Source organism: Sarcophilus harrisii, chromosome 2, assembly GCF_902635505.1.
Source record: "Sarcophilus harrisii chromosome 2, mSarHar1.11, whole genome shotgun sequence".
In the NCBI taxonomy this organism is placed as follows: domain Eukaryota; kingdom Metazoa; phylum Chordata; class Mammalia; order Dasyuromorphia; family Dasyuridae; genus Sarcophilus; species Sarcophilus harrisii.
This window is the reverse complement of record NC_045427.1, coordinates 46,823,522-46,841,060: the sequence shown is the minus strand read 5'-3', so window position 1 is coordinate 46,841,060 and position 17,539 is coordinate 46,823,522. Positions and strand designations below refer to the sequence as shown.

The following is a 17,539-nucleotide window of genomic DNA, read 5'->3' as shown; positions in this document are numbered from 1 at the left end:
ACCTCCTGAACCGTCTCTCTCCAGACTGCCTGGTGACTGGGCAGGACCATCAGAACTAGCCGGCTGGGGTCTGGGAGTCACGTTTAAAGCACAATGGGGAACTAGTCAAAAAAGCTGCCGGACTGGGGGCAGGGACTAAAGCTTCATTTTCCTTCTTTTGGTAGAAATGTCATTTTTATTTTCCTTCTCAGTGACATCTGGCTCATCGTGAAATCCCACAAATTCTAAAAAGCAGAAGTCTTTACTTCTGTGTTAATGTTACAGGAAACACAGGGAGAGTCCCCAACGCATTTCCCTACGAGTCAGGCTGCTGTGTCCAGGGGCCAAGGTTCGGTCATCCCCCCTCCTTTGGGACAAATCATTCCCAGAGCAGCAAATTCAGAAGTGGAAGCCATGAACAGTTTATTTATTATTTTAAGCAAAATAAGTTTCCATTTCGAATGGCAGGGCTGTGGGAACAGAGGCTTCCCAGGATTACAATTCTCAGTTTCTGGCAGCAGATATATAAACCTATGGCTTTGTCCTGTTGGTTAAGGAAGACTCTTCCTCCCCAAACTTTAGAGTTACTACGAGGGAAAAGGCTTTTGGAAGGGTGAAACTGAGGCTTTATACTTAAGCCACTTTTCCATTGGAGGTAGAGTCCCTTCTCTACAGAAATATGGGTCCTAATCAAATTTTAAAGCTTACATAGAAATCAGAGTTTTAGCCAAAGTTGGAAGGGACCTCATACACTTCCTTCCCTCATTTTACAAATCAGGAAACTGAGGTCCAGGAGGCAAACTATTTGGCCCAGGGTCATAAGGTAGTTGAGGTCAGAGATGGGATTTGAACTCAGGTTCAGAGCCAGTGCCTTTTAGCAGGACAAGTGTTACTATTTACCTTTTATGGAAGAGAAATGAAGGGTCCTCCAGGTGAAGTGAGACCCTCAATCCCAAGGGCAGAAGCAGAAGCAGATCTCAGCTCTGCTATTTCCCCTCTGTTTACTCTTTGCACTGTGTTCATTTGTCTCAGTGGGGAGACGAGACTTTCTGTAAGCATCTATAAAGTACTTTGTTATAGTGATGCTGAAAGTTATTGCTTATATAACACCTACTATGTTGCCAGGCACTTGCTTAACAATTATGATGTCATTTGATTCTCAGAACACTCCTATGAGGCAGGTGCTTATTATTCCATTTTATAGATGAGGAAACTGAGACAACTAGGGGTGAATGACTTGCCTGGGGGTCCCGTAGCCAGTAAGTATCCGAGGCTGGAGTTGAACTTGTCTCTTCCTGACTCCCGGCCCAGAGCTGCTCTCTCCCCCCCACCCCAATCTCACTGGCCTGGGCTTTGCACATGGTAACAGTTATCAATGTGAGTTGATACCAGTTGACTGACTGGACAGCTTGGCAATGTAAATGATACGCTGTCCCTCTACTCTTTCCTAGCTGAAATTCTAGCTCCCCTTTCCAGCCCCTCCCCAAGGCTGTCCCCAGTAATCTCTCCCAGGGTGACAGCTGTCCTCCGCTGACCTCACGTAGCACTGCAGTTTGCACCTCTTAAGCATGATGGTGGATTGATAGGGTTCCATTGAGGACCGAGGAAGGATTTCTCTCAAGGACTTAGTGTGGATACTCCAGTGATCATAATAACCAAACATGATTCCAGAGAACCAAGGGTGAAACGAGCAGGAAACTTCCTGACAGAGGTGAAAGACCCAGAGGGAAGAATAGATTTGTTTTGGACATGATCAAGGTGGGAATTTGTTTTGCTCGATTGTACATGTTTGTTACAAAGGTTTCAATACTACCACCTACAAGGGAAAGGAGAGTAACTCAATTTTTTTTCAATATATACATATATATAGAGATAAATATAAATAGAAAATATATATAAATAGAAAAAATTTAATTTCATTTCAAAAAAGGAGAATTTGTCTCGCTCTATTAGACTCAAAACTCCAGGAAGACAGAGGTTGTGAATTATCTCAATTTTTATCCCCCTAGCACCTAGCACAGTGCTAGACACACAATATAAATTTTTGCTGACTGATTAAAAAGGGTTATTGAACTAAGAAAAAAATAAAAGTGGAGTTAAGTCTGTTCTGAACCTGGACCAGCATTTAATGAACAACCCTCTCTGAACAGCTACTGGCTGTCCAGGCAGGACTCGGCCCAACAAATCACATTTAGAATGAAAATAAGTTCTTGCTGTTAAGTGTTAGATGGCGGTTCAAGGGTTACCCAGTTGTGTGGCCTTGACCTCCCTTAACTTAGGCACTGGGTGAGGGCTATGGAAGCACAAGACGATTCTCTGGAAGATTGATACCACATGGTCAATCTACTTAGAAATCAGTGTTGAACTTGACTGAAGGGAGTATTCTCCAAGTTCCCTTTTATATCCTAGAAGACAAGCAAGTAGCATTTCTCTGGGAGTTTCTAGCCAAGAAAAGAATGGGAGGGAAAGTATATTCTTATCCATTCCTCCAGAAGGTAGAGCTATAGCAAAGACTCTTAAACAACATGATCTGCTCTTAATTTTCCGAGTCTTTTTAACCCTTTACTCCACTCTGCCCATTCTCAGATCCAGCAGTATCTGCTTTTTTCAAGCAATTCAAATCCCACCTGCTGCAGGAGACCTTTCCTGGTCTCTGCCTTATTAGTACCTCCCAGCTAGATGGCACTGCAGTGTGCAAATAGCAAAAAGTAGTACATCTAAAATACATCGAGAAGACTCATCTTCCCGAGTTCAAATCAGGTCTCAGACACTAACTAGCTGTGTGACCCTGGGAAACCTGTGTCACTCTGGGCAAGACCCTCAGTTTCCTCATCTGTAAAATGAGCTGGAGAAGAAAATGGCAAACTACTTAGTATCAAGAAAAAAGTCAAGAAAATTCTAAATGGAATCATGGAAAGTTGGATATGACTCAATATCAACATCAACGTCCCTTTCAGGTCTATCTCCTACCATTCCATCAGCATAACGTTGAACTAGGGCAAATTTGAGAACACAAATAAGTTCTATAAAGAAAGCTTGATTTTTTTCCCAAATGATTTCCAATATTCTTAATACTTGAAAAATAGAATGTTTTCTATAAATGTCCATAAGAAATGTTTTCACAACCTTAGTAAAATGGCACTGCTTGGTGACCCTGAAATGGGGATGGGAAAGGGCTGACTACTTGAGGCACATTGAAAGGCTTCCTTAAGGTATTATAGAGGTACCAGGTATTATCAGTATTATAATTTTATTCTGTTAAGGAGTTCCTATGATTTTATCTGATTGTTTATCTGATTCTAAAATAAGTTTATTTGTATATTGCATTACAAATTATGCTGTAGCAGAATTCTCCATTACAAAGATCCAAGTTTTCCATTTCTTCTTCAATCATGAACAGATTATAAACTTGAGGGCAGAAACCATATTTTGTTTATCTTTGTCTCTCCCCTAGAATTTAGCACAGTATTTGTCTACACAACAGGTGCTTAATAAATGTCAATTAAAATATAGACAGTTAGATTTTCTTCCCTTCACTCTTCCAGGGATAAAATAGCAGAGATATGTAGATTGAATTGATTAGCGGCTTGGCAACATATCCTCTTCCTGGAGGTAGGAGAGAGAACACTGAACTAGAAATCAGGACGCCTAGGTTCTCTGGTTCAGGTTCTGCGCATGACTTTGTGTCATGCTGGCCAAGTTATATCCTCTCTCCAGTCTGAGTTTCCACATCTACAAAATGTAGGGCTTCCATAATGGCTATGGTTGGGCTTTGAGGCTTACAAGAAACCCTAGGGTAGGGAAGGAATTTTTAATTTTTAAAATTTTCTCTTTTGTAAATGAGGAAACTGAGGCTCATTCTGAACTTGAGTGATTTACCCTTCGTTTTTTTTTTTTAACAGTTCATAGGTATCAGTTAGGATTTGAACCCAAGCCCACATCCATCATTTCAACAACTAATTTAGCCTACCCAGAAAATTTGGAAAGTCCCTTCTAACCCTGGTTTTTCATGGATTTCTAATCTGAGGCTTCAAAAACTTTTCCTACTCCTGATCCTTTTTCATCTGAGAAACTTTTATGTGACCCCAGGTATATAGGTATATAAAACAGACATACAAACCAAATACTTAACTGATAATAAATCATTATTTTGCAATCCCCACTTTCACTTACATGACCACATATTAGGTATGGAACCACAGTTTAAGAAGTTGGGTTTTAGTCTACAGAGACACATTGATGATAAGGATAATCTTGTTGTCTTCACACTTAGAAGTGAAGTGGGCTTTGCAGGGGTTAGCCAGGAGGAACCAAGGTAAATGAAATCACTCACCCAATGCTCTCACCTTTGAGTTTGGGGGGCAACAATGAGAATTAGAGGCTGGGCCAGCAATATCATCTGACATAAATGAGAGAGTATATCGAACTTTTTCTTTCTTAAACTCAAAATATTAACCAGTCAATAGCACAAAGCAATCCTAACACTTTACTCTGTGACATGTTAATATCTATTCCCTCAAAATGGTGGTATGTCATTTTCCAAAAAGTACAAAGAGTTTTTCTTGATATAATCTCATGCATTCTTGCAATACACTGGAGGCGATGAGGACCAAGGGAGTTTAATTCAACTGACACAATGATCAAGAACCCTACTACATTATCTAGTTCATGAAAATAGGTCATGCAACCTCTGCTTGAAAGTCTCCAAAGTGGAAGAATCCACTACTTCCTGAGGCAGTCCATTTTATTGTGGAATAGCTCTATTAGGAAGTTCTTCCGGACTTCAAAGCTTGACTTAAATATCTGTAACTCCCACTCATTGTTCTTGGTTTTCTGCTTTTGAGACTCCCAGAACAAGTCATTTTTCCCTTGTGTATGACCACCACTCAAATACTCAAAACCAGTTATAATATGCCCCATGATGGGAAGGAGGAAGAGAAACTAGTATTTCTCTGGTGTCTATTATGTGTCAGGCACTGCGCTGAATATTTTTCCATATATTATCTCCTTTTATCCTCTCAAATGTTATCCTCATAACAACCCTATGAGAGAGGGGCTTTTATTTTTATTTTATAGGTGAGGAAAGTAAGGCAGCTAAAAGGCAAATGACTTGCTTAGGATCATACAGATACTAAGTTGTCTGAGGCCTGATTTGAACCAGGTCTTTCTTATTGCATGTCCAGCATTCTATTTCCTGGCCCATCTTGTTGGAACTTCTCTTTTTGAGACTAAAAATCCCCAGGTCTTTTACCTGACCCTATGACTCAAGAGTCTTCATCATCCAAATTCTCTTTTTTTCCTTTTTATAATCGTATATATAATTATAATCAATAGTGATCCCAGGATTAGAAGGAGGGTCTAATGAGGGTCAACACTCTGTGTATTGATGGAGCAGAGAAGCAAAAGCAAGAGCAAAGCATCCTGAGAAAGATTTGTGAGACAGCATAAGCCATGAGCTGCAGTCCTGGCGTCCCCAGGAGTTATAACTACTGAAGACCTGGGAAAAAAAGTTCCCACTCTCAAAGCTCTTGCTTTGTCAAATGGCTCATCGTTCATGTCGGAGAGAATATTTATCAAAGGAAATGACATCGAAAAAGATGCGTTCCCATCTGTTTTGCATAAGGACCACAGGGCCTTGCCATTTGCCCTGCTGTTGCAAACTCCTAGATGCCTTATTTCCCTCTATGGGACGTGGGCCCCTAGGGAATAGGGACCGCCTTGCTCTTCTATTTGAATCCTTAGTGCTTAGCATGTACTAATAAGCATTAAGTACTTTTAAAATGCTTTTAAAAAGATTCATTCACTCAGTCCATCTTCTAGAGCTTCAGTTTCCTTCTTTGTAAAGTAAGAGATTTGAGTTAGATGAGCTCCAAGATGTCTTCTAGCTCCAACCATTGTATAATGCTGCTAAATCGAATAGTAACAACTCTAATCTGTATCACAGACTCACAGAATTGGGAAGGACCCCCAGAGTTCTCAATTATGATACATATGACCAAGAATCCGCTCAATACCATCCCCAAGCAGATTATCCTCAAGCCTTTGGCTGAAAGAATTGTAGTGAAGGAAAATCCAGTATACTTTAAGGTTTCCAAAGCACCTCCTTCAGGGTCAGTTTGGGAATTCACCTGAGAATATCATTCTTCCCATTTTACAGACCATAAATGAGGCTTGGATGAAATGCTTTATGGACAGTCATAAAGCTAGTGAGAGCCGGCGCCAGAATTTGAAATCAAAATTACAGCATGCTGCCTCCTTCTATGAAGGGAAGATCTTTGAAAAGGGTTTAAATGGGGGGGAGGTGAGGAGAGGGTAATCAAGCATTTATTAGATGGTTACTATGTACCGGCAAGAGATAGGCAATTCTATAGTTGAAAACAAAGAGTTTTCTTCTTGTCTTCTTCTTAAGGGGAACCAATCCACACCCCTCCCAACACCCTCCTGAGACACACACCCTCTTGACAAGAGAGAAACATCAGCCTTGGAAGGTTAGCTGCCCAGCTTCGGTTGTCTCCCAAAGATGGGCCAAAGGCAGGGAGAGAGAGGGTAGGTGACCAAAGCTGGCAGCAACAGCTCCAGATCGTCGCGTAGGAAGGAAAATGAATTTCTTCCAGTCATGCAGAAATGAAAATATGTGAAGCCGAATGAAAGATATTTCCTGGAGGTGGTAACCCAATTATGCAAATAACTCGGGAGCTGAGTAAGATGTTGGAGGGGGCTGAGCTCCAGGGAGGCAGCCCTAGGCTGTGTTCCTCAGTCCCACCTGCCTGCCTGGTTCTCCCACCATCTACACAGAATCCAACTGGTCCCTTTCTTGGGCTGCCCTTGCTGCCTGACATGGCTGGCTTTTTCTTACAATACGACCATGCTCTAAGTAACTCACATAATCGTTCTTCCTTTCTTCTTTTTATAAATCACATGACAGATGAAGAATCATCCCATGAAAGATTGATTTCTCCAGTAAATTGGTTAATATCATTCCCGTTCCTCTCCCCCCGCCATGTGTCTGTCTGTCTGTCTCTTTCCCTCTCTCCCTGTTGCTGTCTGTCACCGTCTCTTTTTGTGTTTGTTCAGAATTTGCACATCTGTTACTAACCTAGGTATCACTCTAAGAATTTATTTTCTCCTTCATTTTAAATTTATTGGGTGTAGCGGAGTGGCAACTTTTCAGCCTTCCTGCTCAAAATAATGTAGTTTAGACATGGTTTCAGCATCGGCCCAGAACAAAACTCTTGCTGCAAATAGCTTTTCTTAGGCAGCCAGCTTTGATATTTTATTGGACCAAACAGAGTTATTCCCGTCTCCACCATGGAAGGGGAAGGAAGGGCTGGAGGAAGGGGGTGGGGAGTGGTAAATGACACATCATGGAGTGGATCCAAAGCTTTTACATCCTCTTGTGGCCTTTCACTGCGTCATCTTTCCAAAAAGTTGCCCGATAACTGTTGACAGGCACTTCCTGGTCTTTTTCTCATCTTGAAAAGGATGCCATAGGCTGTCTGCAATCTGAAGCAGTTAGGGAACTCAAATCTTTTAAAAGCAAGACCAAACTACCTCTCTTGATCAGGTAGTCAAGATTAGAATAAGCTATTTAAACTGCCAATTAGATACCTGGGGAATGACCGATTTCATTTGCCTCTGTTCTTGAGGAGACTTGGACATATCCGAGGGTTCCCATTTCTATGCCCAGGAGAGGGAACACACCCCTGGATTAACACCAGGAAGACTATTGGATGGGATGGTAGGGCCTGGCCTTAGGTCAGTTATTCAGTCTGGATGGCCTTCTCTCTGCTGTTCTTCCTCAAACAAATAATTTCCAAAGAAAACCTCTATTTAAAAAAAAATGTCTTGTGCTTGACTGAACCCTGACCATCTGACATCAAAAGTCATCCTTTTTCCAACTGTGCCTTCCTCCCAGCCTGATAGGTGGAGGCTTCAGTTTGGGGGTGTCACCTCTATTTAAGAAAGCCTGTACTACATTTAAGCCTCTGTGTGCTCAGAGCCCAACCAACCATCAGCCTTCCCTATACCTTCTGCTCTGTGAAGGGCTGTCTGGGGCTGGATTCCCAACCATCTGTCCCGAGTCTGCTCAGACTTCCCTCAACATGGCTCCCACAACCCCCAATCCTGAGCCTGAGCCTGAGCCCTCCACAAATAGAGGTTTACTAAAGTAAAATCATCAGCCCAATGATGCTTGGGGATGCTCCCCCAATACCCGAAGCAGTCTCTAAATGAAGTCCTCAGGAGGTACCAATTTACCCACATGTGACTGGTAGGAGCCTTTCAAGGGCTCCCTTAAAATTGACCACAGTCTAGTACCCTTCAAAATGATGCAGGGACAGACCCAGGCCTGGGCCCCCACTTCTGCAGCCAATGGGAATGAGAATAATTCTTGCCTCAGGGAAGTCGTATTTGAAGGACTGGCCCAGGAGCCAGCTCCCAATGTCAGTGGCCCCGTTGGCCTAAAATCAGAGAAGGGCCAGGGCTAAGATATGCTAACTCCTTTGCCCAACAAGCTCCTCTCCCTGGCCATGGTCTCCCGCATCTAGGGCAGGCAATGGAAAGGGTGCATCTTTGTTAGGCAGCACAAGTAGCCTGAGCCACTAAAGCACCCTTCTCACCGGCCAGCTCCAGCTCTTCCCTCTCCCATACTCCCCCTTCCCCAAAGGTTGCTGCCAGCTGAAGTTTGAAGGCAAGCAACCCTCTCCTGGAAACGTTTGGGCAGTCAGCAACCCCCAGCTCAGCCAGGCTGCCCCACACCTCTTCGAGGAGAGGGGGAGACCACAGATTTCCTCACACACAGCCAGGAAAACAAAAAGTTTACAAACTCAGGCAAGGGAGGTGGAGGAGGGAGAGCCGATTGATAAGGCTGCCAACCTCCCCTCATCCCCAGCAATGGCATCTGAAGTGTGTGTGGGGGGGACCAATATGGCTGGAGGGCAGCCCTACTGGGCAGGACAGCCCCTAGATTCCCGGTGGTTAAGGGATGCAGGAAGGCAACGACCGGAGATGGGGGTGGGGGAGATGACTTACTGTCCTGAGGTCGGGCAGAGATGCGAGGTAACTTCACTATCACAACCAGGAATCCAGAAGTGGCTTTTCTTTTTTTTTTCCTTAACTTATTTGCAATTGTCTTGAACAAAAAAAAGGAGGGGAGCTTAATCTTCGGGGGGCGGGAGCGGGTGGAGGTGGGGAGAATGCTGAAATCTCCAGTCTTTTTCCCTCGCCACTCTGGGAAGCTTCAGGTTCTGGAAAACCTCAGGTCCGAGGTGCGGAGAGCAGACGCCGCTGCCCGTCCCATACTCCGGTGGCCCGGCCCCTTCGCGCTCCTCTCGGCCGGGGCCCGGCCCGGCCCAGCCCAGCTCGGTCTGTCCAGCTCCCCAAGCGAAGGACTCGGGTGGGCAGGCCGGTTCCTTCGTGCAGGATCCCCACCCGCTCCGGCCAGCCCTGTCCTGGGTTCTCCAACAAATGCGCGCCCTTCCCCTTTCCAAGGGGGAAAAAAGTGTATACAAAAGATTTGCAAATAAAATCGATCTTTAGCTCGTAGCCCGTGCCGAGCAGGCAGCGAAGCTGTGGCGGGGCGCGCTTTGCCAAACCAGCCGCTCCGGGCTTCCCGGCTCTTTGGTATCTGGGTGTCTCTCGGTCGGTGTAGGGGTTTGTCTGTCTGTGGATCTGCCTCTCACGGGAACTTGCGGCGCCCGCCCCGCTCTCTCTGCCTCCGCCTTCCCCTCTGCGCCGAGGTTGCTGCTCCACCTGCCTCTCTCGCTTCACCCATCTAGGTCCTTCCGTCTCCTGCCTTCGGGCTCCTCCCCGGGGCGCACCGGCTCTCCCCTAGCTGCGGGCGGCTGGGCGCCCCGGGTCAAGCTCGGGGGGGCTCCCGAGCCATGGACCGAGGGGACGTCCCCTCCCCGACCCCGCGCCGGAATCCCCTTCTCAGTCCTCTGGGCAGCAAGCGGGGTGGGGAGGCAGCCAGCCCTGGCAGGCGGCAGAGAGGGTCGACTCAGGTTCTGGAAAGATGAGGGGAGGGGGCCTACGGCTTCCGTCCCGAGCCGGGATCGGGGCGCGAGGTGGGGGGGTCCCGAGCGCTCGGAGCGCTCCGTTCAGCCGCCCCGGGCCGTGCGCACTGCTAGCGCCTGTTTCACGGTGCCCAGCTCAACGCATGGGGAGCCGAAGCTTCCTAGGGCTGCTGCCGCCGCCGCCGCCTCTGCTGCTGCTGCCGCCGCTGTTGCCACCACCGCTCCCCTCCGGTTCCTCTTGCCACGGCCATCTGGCGCGTGTCCCTGCAACTTCAGAGCGCCCCGGGCGCTGTCGGGCCCCGCGCCCCGCCGCAGGCTCCCCCTGCTCCGGGCACTCGGCTGCCCGGGCGCCCGGAGCTGCCCCCTTGAGCGTTAGGGTACCTCGAACCTCGGCCGCAGCACCGGGCGAACGCTAAACTCCCGGGCCGGCCCCGAGGCTCTGCGGCCGGCCTCTCCGCAGGGCTCCCCGGCAGAAGCGTGCGCGCCCGGCCCCAGCTTTCAGAGGGGCTCGGGGAGTCCAGGCGACTGAGAGAGAGCGGAGGAGATCGCAGCTGGCAGCCGACAGCAGACTGCTGTGAGTGTGTGAGTGTGTGTGTGCGTGCGCGCGGGCGCGTGTGTGAGTGTGAGTGTGTGTGAGTGCGTGTGCGCGGCGGGGGAGGGCGCAGGGAGCCTCCCCCAGCCGCCCCCTCCTTGGGCTCTCCGGGAGGGGGGAGCTTTGGCTGTGGCTCGCTCTCCCTCTGCTTCCAAAGCTGCCAGTTCTCGGCTGGCCCCAGGGAAGCCTCCTTCCAATCCGTCCTCGCCGGCCCTCCCCACCTTTGCTCTCTCCCGTAGCCCCGGCGGCCTCCCGGCTGGCTGTCCTCGCCACCCCGGCTCCTTTCGAGAGGATTGGAGGAGGAAGAGAGGGAGGGGACGGGCTCTGGCTGGTCGGCGCTGCCTCGTGGGCTTCTCTTTTTGCACCTTTCCGGGGTGGATTTGGGGGGGGGGGGCTGCCTTGTCAGCTTGGGCAGAAGCAGGGCGGGGGGGAGCCCCACTCAGCGCGGCCGTGAAACTCCATCCTGCAAATTCACCTCGGAGTTTTGCGGGGCTACTTCCCGGGATTTATTTCTGGGCAATGTTTGAGGTCCAGGAGGAGAGGGGAGGGCAGGCGCCCATCCTCCTCTTCTCCCTCCCTCTTCTTTTTCTTGTTTATTCTCTTCCTGCTGCTCCTCTTCCTCTTCCTCCTCCCTTTCCTCCTCCTCCGCCTCCTCCCGTTAGCCTTCCGCGAGGTGCGGCGGGACCCCCTATTCTGCGCCCCCTCCCCCCCCAGGAGCTTGGCTCCCCACGCTGTTGATCTGTCTCGCTCTCTGGGCTCCCACCTCTCCGCTCCCAGGTCCCCAGCAGCCTCCCCAGCCACCCCCGGCCTCGGCGCGGCGCGGCCTGCAGAGGGCGCTCTCCCACTGCAGCAGCGGTGGCTGCGCGGCTGCTTCCCCCACAACAGATGTCAGACAATATACTCTGTCGCGTCTCGGGTCCAGAGCTTTAATGGTGAAAAAGAAAAAAAAAAAGGGGGGGGGGGAGATATAGGATTCCTCTCTCCCCGGCATGGCCCTCCGGCCCTCTCTCATTTGCATATTACTTTGCATACATTTGCATGTTATTCATTTAATGTTCAGAAATCCCCCAAAGCCACTGCCCCAGTCTCCCAAGTACCTTACTTCTGCTCTTTTCCCCCCAAAGCCTCTCGCCCTGCCTCCTTTTCTGCTAAAGTCTCCCCTCCCCCCAGCCTCCGTTCCTTTCCCTGAAGAACTCAAAGCATTTTGTGGGCACCATCTCAGATGCTCCAATGTGATCTCGTTTCTGCATTTCTCTGAAGCGGCTCTTCCTTTACCCCTCCCCTCTTCTTCCATTCTCCCACCCCCCACTCCCCCTCACTTTCTCCGAGGGAGCTTGCGGTTTCAGTGCCACGGTGCAAAAATTAAAATTAAAAAATTACCGGCGCCGAAGATGCAGGTCACTCATTTACATATCCTTTGGCATAAAATTGCAACCGAGGGTCCAAGACCTCCCATTCCCCACTACAGAAAAATAAGACAATGGCCCTCTTCTTCCTTCCTCTCTCCTCAGAGTGGGTCCCCTAGCCCCTTGTCCGGCCATTAGCAGCTCTGATTCCGGTCCCTGCCACCCTGGGTGAATTATGGAGCCCTGAGTGTGGTGGTCAATAATCCATGAGGAAAAAAGCCATTCTGGGGACTGCATCTTGTGGCCCTTAAAACGATTCCAAACTACAGCAACAACAATAATAGTGCTTTATCTTGTAGAACATTTGCAGTTTTCAAATCACGTTCATCTCCATTATTCAATTCATTCAAACATTTATTAAGCACCTGATATATGCAGAGCTCCGCAACCTGCTTATTCGGATGATCACAGTAACCCAGAAAGGCTGGCAGGTGATAGCTGGCTTTGGGATGGGCCCTTATACCACACCACACACTCCCTCAAATACTTCCACTTGGTTGTCAAAAAAAAGCCCTTATAAAGGAGCAGGGCAGTGACTAGAGAGCATTTGCAGTTTTCTAAATCACTTTCATTTCCATTATTCAATTCACTTCAAACATTTATTAAGCATAATAAATGCAACTTGGTATATGCAAAGCTCTGCAATTTACTAATTCGGATGATCACAGTAATTTTGGAAGGTCAGCAGACAACATTTGAGTTTGGAGGGGGTCTTATACCATACACCCCCTCAAATCCTTCCCCTTGATTGTCAAAAAGCCCTACAAATGGATTCCTGATCCTTTTACTGGTAAAGACCTGCATTCTCAGAGACTTTTTTCCCCTCATCCCTAGAAGTCATATTCCGCCCTCCCCCCCCAATCTCAACCTTTCACATCCTTTTCTTTCCTTCTAAACCTCCACAAAGCCTCCTCTAATCCTCCTCTTTTTCCTTCTGGCAGTCTGTCAACAAACATTTAAGATGCACTTCTTGAGTCAGGCACTGTGCTAGGTGATTTTTATGGACAGGTACTGTGGGAACACAAAGAAAGATAAGGACATGTTCCCTCAAGGAGCTTAAATCCTACTACTGACCCAGACTCCCTCTCTACATTTTCCTAGGACACTTGGGATCTGTTCTTTGTCTTCTCCCATCTTATTTTACCCACTTCATTTCTGTACTTGTCATACCTGCTTGTAGCCTGTAAGCCCCTAAAAAACACATTCTTTGTCATCAGACGCCTCCCAGCACTTGATACTAGGCCTTCCTCCTCTCTTGGTGTTGGCAATGTATGTTTATTGAATTGAACTGGACCGACTTGGCCAAGTTCATACAGTTCCAGTGTCGCAGCAGGACCTGGACTCAACTCATTTACACTGTCCAGAAGTACTTATTCTGTCCACAGTCTATCCGCTGGACAATCAGCAAACATATGGCGTGCCTTCATCAGAGAAGGTGCTATGTTCTATGAGCAAAGCAGAATCGAATTAGCTCAGAAGAAACTCGAGATGTGCAGAATTAGAGAAGCTACCCCAAATGTTCATAGGGACTATTTGTGTCTGACCTGTGGCAGAGCACTCTGAGCTCCTATTGGTCTGATCAACCACAGTAGGACACTCTGTAACTTGACTCTTACATAATGATGTCATTTCTGTCCTCTTTGAGAACTATGGACAATAACCAACCATCTATCTCTCTTTCCCTCCCTCACTCCCTCCCTCTCTCTCCTTCCCTTCCTTGATCCCTCCCTCCCTCTCCTTCTCTCCTTCCCTCTCTCCCTTCTTCTCTCTTTCTCCCTTTATCTTTCTCACTCTCTTTTCCTCTCTCTTCTTTCTTTTCTCTCTTTTTCTCTGTGTCTGTGTGGATACCCATAGTGATGTAATATAGCTTCTAAGGGAGACAGCGATGATTTTGAGATCCCCTGACTTTGGAATACTATTGTTCTAACAATCTGTCAATGATTGAGAAAGTCCTCTGGCCCAGGAATGTAATAATATTTCTTCCTTAGATTTTAGGGAAGATAGATTAGTGATCCTGAGGCCCCCTGGTCTGAGAGTGCTCTTGTTCTAACAATCTGTCTGTCAATAATTCTCAAGTCTTCTGGTTTTGGGATAGTCCTACTAACATTACTGATTGTCAGAGAGAATCTGTTGGTCAGTGATAACCAAGTTCCTGAGACAATAGTGAATAGACCACCCCTCAAACCTACCTATAAGCCATAACATTAGCAAATAAGAAATAAGAAGGCCAGTATTTCTGAATCACAGAAAACAAATAAGTCCTAGACAGTTTGAAGGGAAAGATAGCATTAACTTCCTTTAGCAAAGGCTCCCCATAAGACAGAGCATCTGAGTTAAACTTTGAAAGATTCTAGAAGATTAAAGACAGGAACAAATACAAACTAAGTATGAAATGATATTATAATCTGGTTAAACTGCACTCCAGAGTTTTTCCAGGGAATTTCTAATAGGATTCTGAGGTTAAATGACCTGTCCAGAATCACACAGCCAATATATGGCAGAAAAGGGCTTGAATTCATTTTTCAAGGAGGACTCTTGAATCTGCTACTTTGTGCTCTCACTCACCTCATTTACCACAATTTTTAAAATTCCCTGTCAATTTTAGTCCATTATTTGATCATTAAAGCTCTGTACCTTGAAGAGTTAAATTTCTGGATTTTTTTTGTTTACAACTGAACTCATTAAAACAGGTAGCAAAAAACACTGGCTTGACAACTGAGAAATTAAAAAAAAAAAAGCCGCTGTGAAATCATCACACATCACATTCCAAAAATGCATAAAAATTAGACAGCTCACTAGCCCCAGGGCCTGAAGCAATCTAACTATGACTAAAAGAAAGAGGAAAGTGGGCAAACAGGAATTTGAACCCTGACTCTAGGTAAGTAATTCTCTCATATTCTTTCTAAATCAGCACTGAATATTTCAATTAAAAAGTAGAAATATAGCCAGTGGGAACATATGCTGACTTTCATGTCAGAGGATCTGGATTCAAGTGACTATCTGTGTGATCTTTAGGTAAACTGAGAAATCTCATCTCTTGGAGAAGTCTAGTTGACCTTCAAGATTTCCGTCCACTCTAAACCTATATATCTATAACTGTGCTTACAAAAGGTAGCATAGTATAGGGCAAAGAGTACAGATCTCCCATTGGGAGATCTCAGTTTGAATTTTGGATCTTCCCTACATACTACTTTGTGTGACTTTCAGAACTTATTCTGGGACTCAATTTCCTCTTCTGGAAAATGAAAGCTCTAACATGATAATTGTGGAAATAGAAGAATTGCACATGTTTGACATATATTGGATTACTTTCCATCTAGGGGAGGAGGGAAGGGAAAGAAGGGAAAAAATTTGGAACACAAGATTTTGCAAAAGTGAATGTTGAAAATTATGCATATGTTTTGAAAATAAAAAAGTTTTAATAAATAAAAAGAAAGAAATCTGTGTTCTAGATGTCTCTAAGATCTTTCCTAACTTGAAATCCTATGAGCCTACAATAGATTTTTTTAATTGAACCTGTAATTCCATTGGTATACACTCCCACTGAGCTCTGTCAATACTGGTTGGCACTTTCCCTGCAATTCATGATCTTTGTTATCTGGGCCACTGAGAAGTTAAGTGCCTTCCCCAGGGTCACCTAGTCAGTATTTGTGAGAGGCAATTCCTTATTCCATTTATAGCTTCTCCTAATCCTATAATCTTATGGGCTATTGCCGTCTATTGAAGATCCATACAACTAGATGGAGATGAAAGGTTGGAGGTCAAGGGGAGAAGCAACATATAAACATCCTGGATGATTGATTTGATCTTATAAAATCTACCTGATTTCTCCATCTCTTCACTCTCATTCTGGAGGCTAGGCAGACAAACTGTTCAAATCCTTGTATTCTTAGCTAAAAGCTGTAATCAATTTCCTAAACTAGAAGTGGGGAATTCAATCAATTGACAACTATTTGCTGAATAACCCAACCCTGTCATAGGCATTCTATAGGGTATAAAGAATTATTTTAGACAAATATTAGCAAAGTTCCTATTACGTTTCATGTTCTTTGGATAAAAATCATACAATACCATGATCTTAGAAGAATCAAAATTCCAAGTGACCCAGAAGGCAATGGAGAGATAAAAGGTGAGTTTCATCAGGCTCTGGTAAATTAACAATGATTATTTTCATGAGAAAGGAAGCATAACATACACCATCAAGGAAAGGTAAAACTAGAAACGGAGGTGGACCATTTATGTATTGAAAATGAGAGATAAAGATTGTAGGAGGAAGGGAAGAGGATAAGCATTTATTAAGTGCCTACCAAGTGCCAGACACTATGCCAAGTGCTTTACAAATATCTCATTTAAGTCTCACAACAAGCCTAGGAGGTAGGTGTTATTATTATGCCAATTTTACATCAGGGAAAACTGAGGCAGTCAGGTTGAGCAACTTGCCCAGGGCCATACAATTAATAAATATCTGAGGCTGGAATTGAACTCAGGTCTTCTTCCATGGCCAGAGCTTCCCTAAATGCTACCATTTAGAGATGGAAAGTATCATGGAGAATAAGGTAATAAAAAAGGGTAAGTGACTCATTGAGAGTCATTCACATTCACAGCTACTAGCTAAGTAGCTGAGGTAGAATTTGTATTCAGGGCTTCTTGACTCCGAGGCCAGCACCCGCCCCACTCCATCTTCACAATCAAGAGAACCAGAGGAAAATCTCCATTATGTTGGGTAGGTCTTCAGATGAAGATTTATGGAATGATATAGACAAGAATTGTACAAAAGGAGTAGAGGAAATACATATATTAAAGACATGGAACCATGAAAGTAGAAAAGTCTAATTTTTTTCTTTTCTAACCCTTTCTATACCAACATTCCTAGAATCTTTGTCTATGTACCGAGTTGTTCCCTCCTTCCATGAAACACTTTTCATTCTGCTGGAATAGCTTAAGGGCCTAAATTATTTTCATGCATGTATTTGTCAAGGCCATTTAGATTTGTAACACCAGACTTTCTCTCTGAAAAAATAAACAAAAAACAACTTTCATGACCTTCACCTGGATGTATTTGTTCACGTCAGTTCCCTGGGCCCTCAGGACTAACTCTTGAGAAGAAATGTAAAGGAGATTCTGTCCATGCAAGTGCAACCTGTCCAAAAATTTTTCACCAATATCTCCTTGTGCTTTTTCTTTGGCAGTTTGCCCAGGTAAGACTTGGTCCAACTTGGAAGCAAAGAATACATCCTGCTGCCACCAAACAAAAAGATGGGCAAAGGGAAAGAAAACCACATTTCTAAGTGAAATGAAGACCGATGAGTTCTGCCTTTGCTTCATCCTCATCCTCATCATCATCACCAATCATCACCACAGACATCCTGCTCAGAAATCTTTAGTGATTTCCTATTTCCTGCTTGGTGAACTTTACTATCCTTTTTCTAGTTTCCAAGGCCCTCCATGAAATGCGTACCCCCCAACTTTTCCAGGCTTCTTATTTCATTTTATTCCTTTTTCTGTTCTTTAAGTTCTAGCCAAACTGGATAATTATCTGGTAGCCTGAA

General features: G+C 45.5%; 1 protein-coding gene across 11 annotated transcripts in view; it reads right to left on the bottom strand.

Moving 5' to 3' along the window:
- CBFA2T3 (CBFA2/RUNX1 partner transcriptional co-repressor 3) overlaps positions 1 to 11,177 on the bottom strand; it is a 115,768-nt gene extending 104,591 nt beyond the window's left edge. For 6 of the 11 annotated variants that reach the window (XM_031950126.1, XM_031950133.1, XM_031950134.1 and 3 more), the window contains exon 1: positions 880 to 1,846. The gene's annotated coding sequence lies outside the window, so the exon portion shown is untranslated. Of the gene's footprint in view, positions 1 to 879; positions 1,847 to 9,009 lie in introns of those variants that run through there. The other 5 variants (XM_031950129.1, XM_031950131.1, XM_031950135.1 and 2 more) reach the window with 3 other exon arrangements.
- Between the last annotated feature and the right edge of the window lie 6,362 nt (positions 11,178 to 17,539).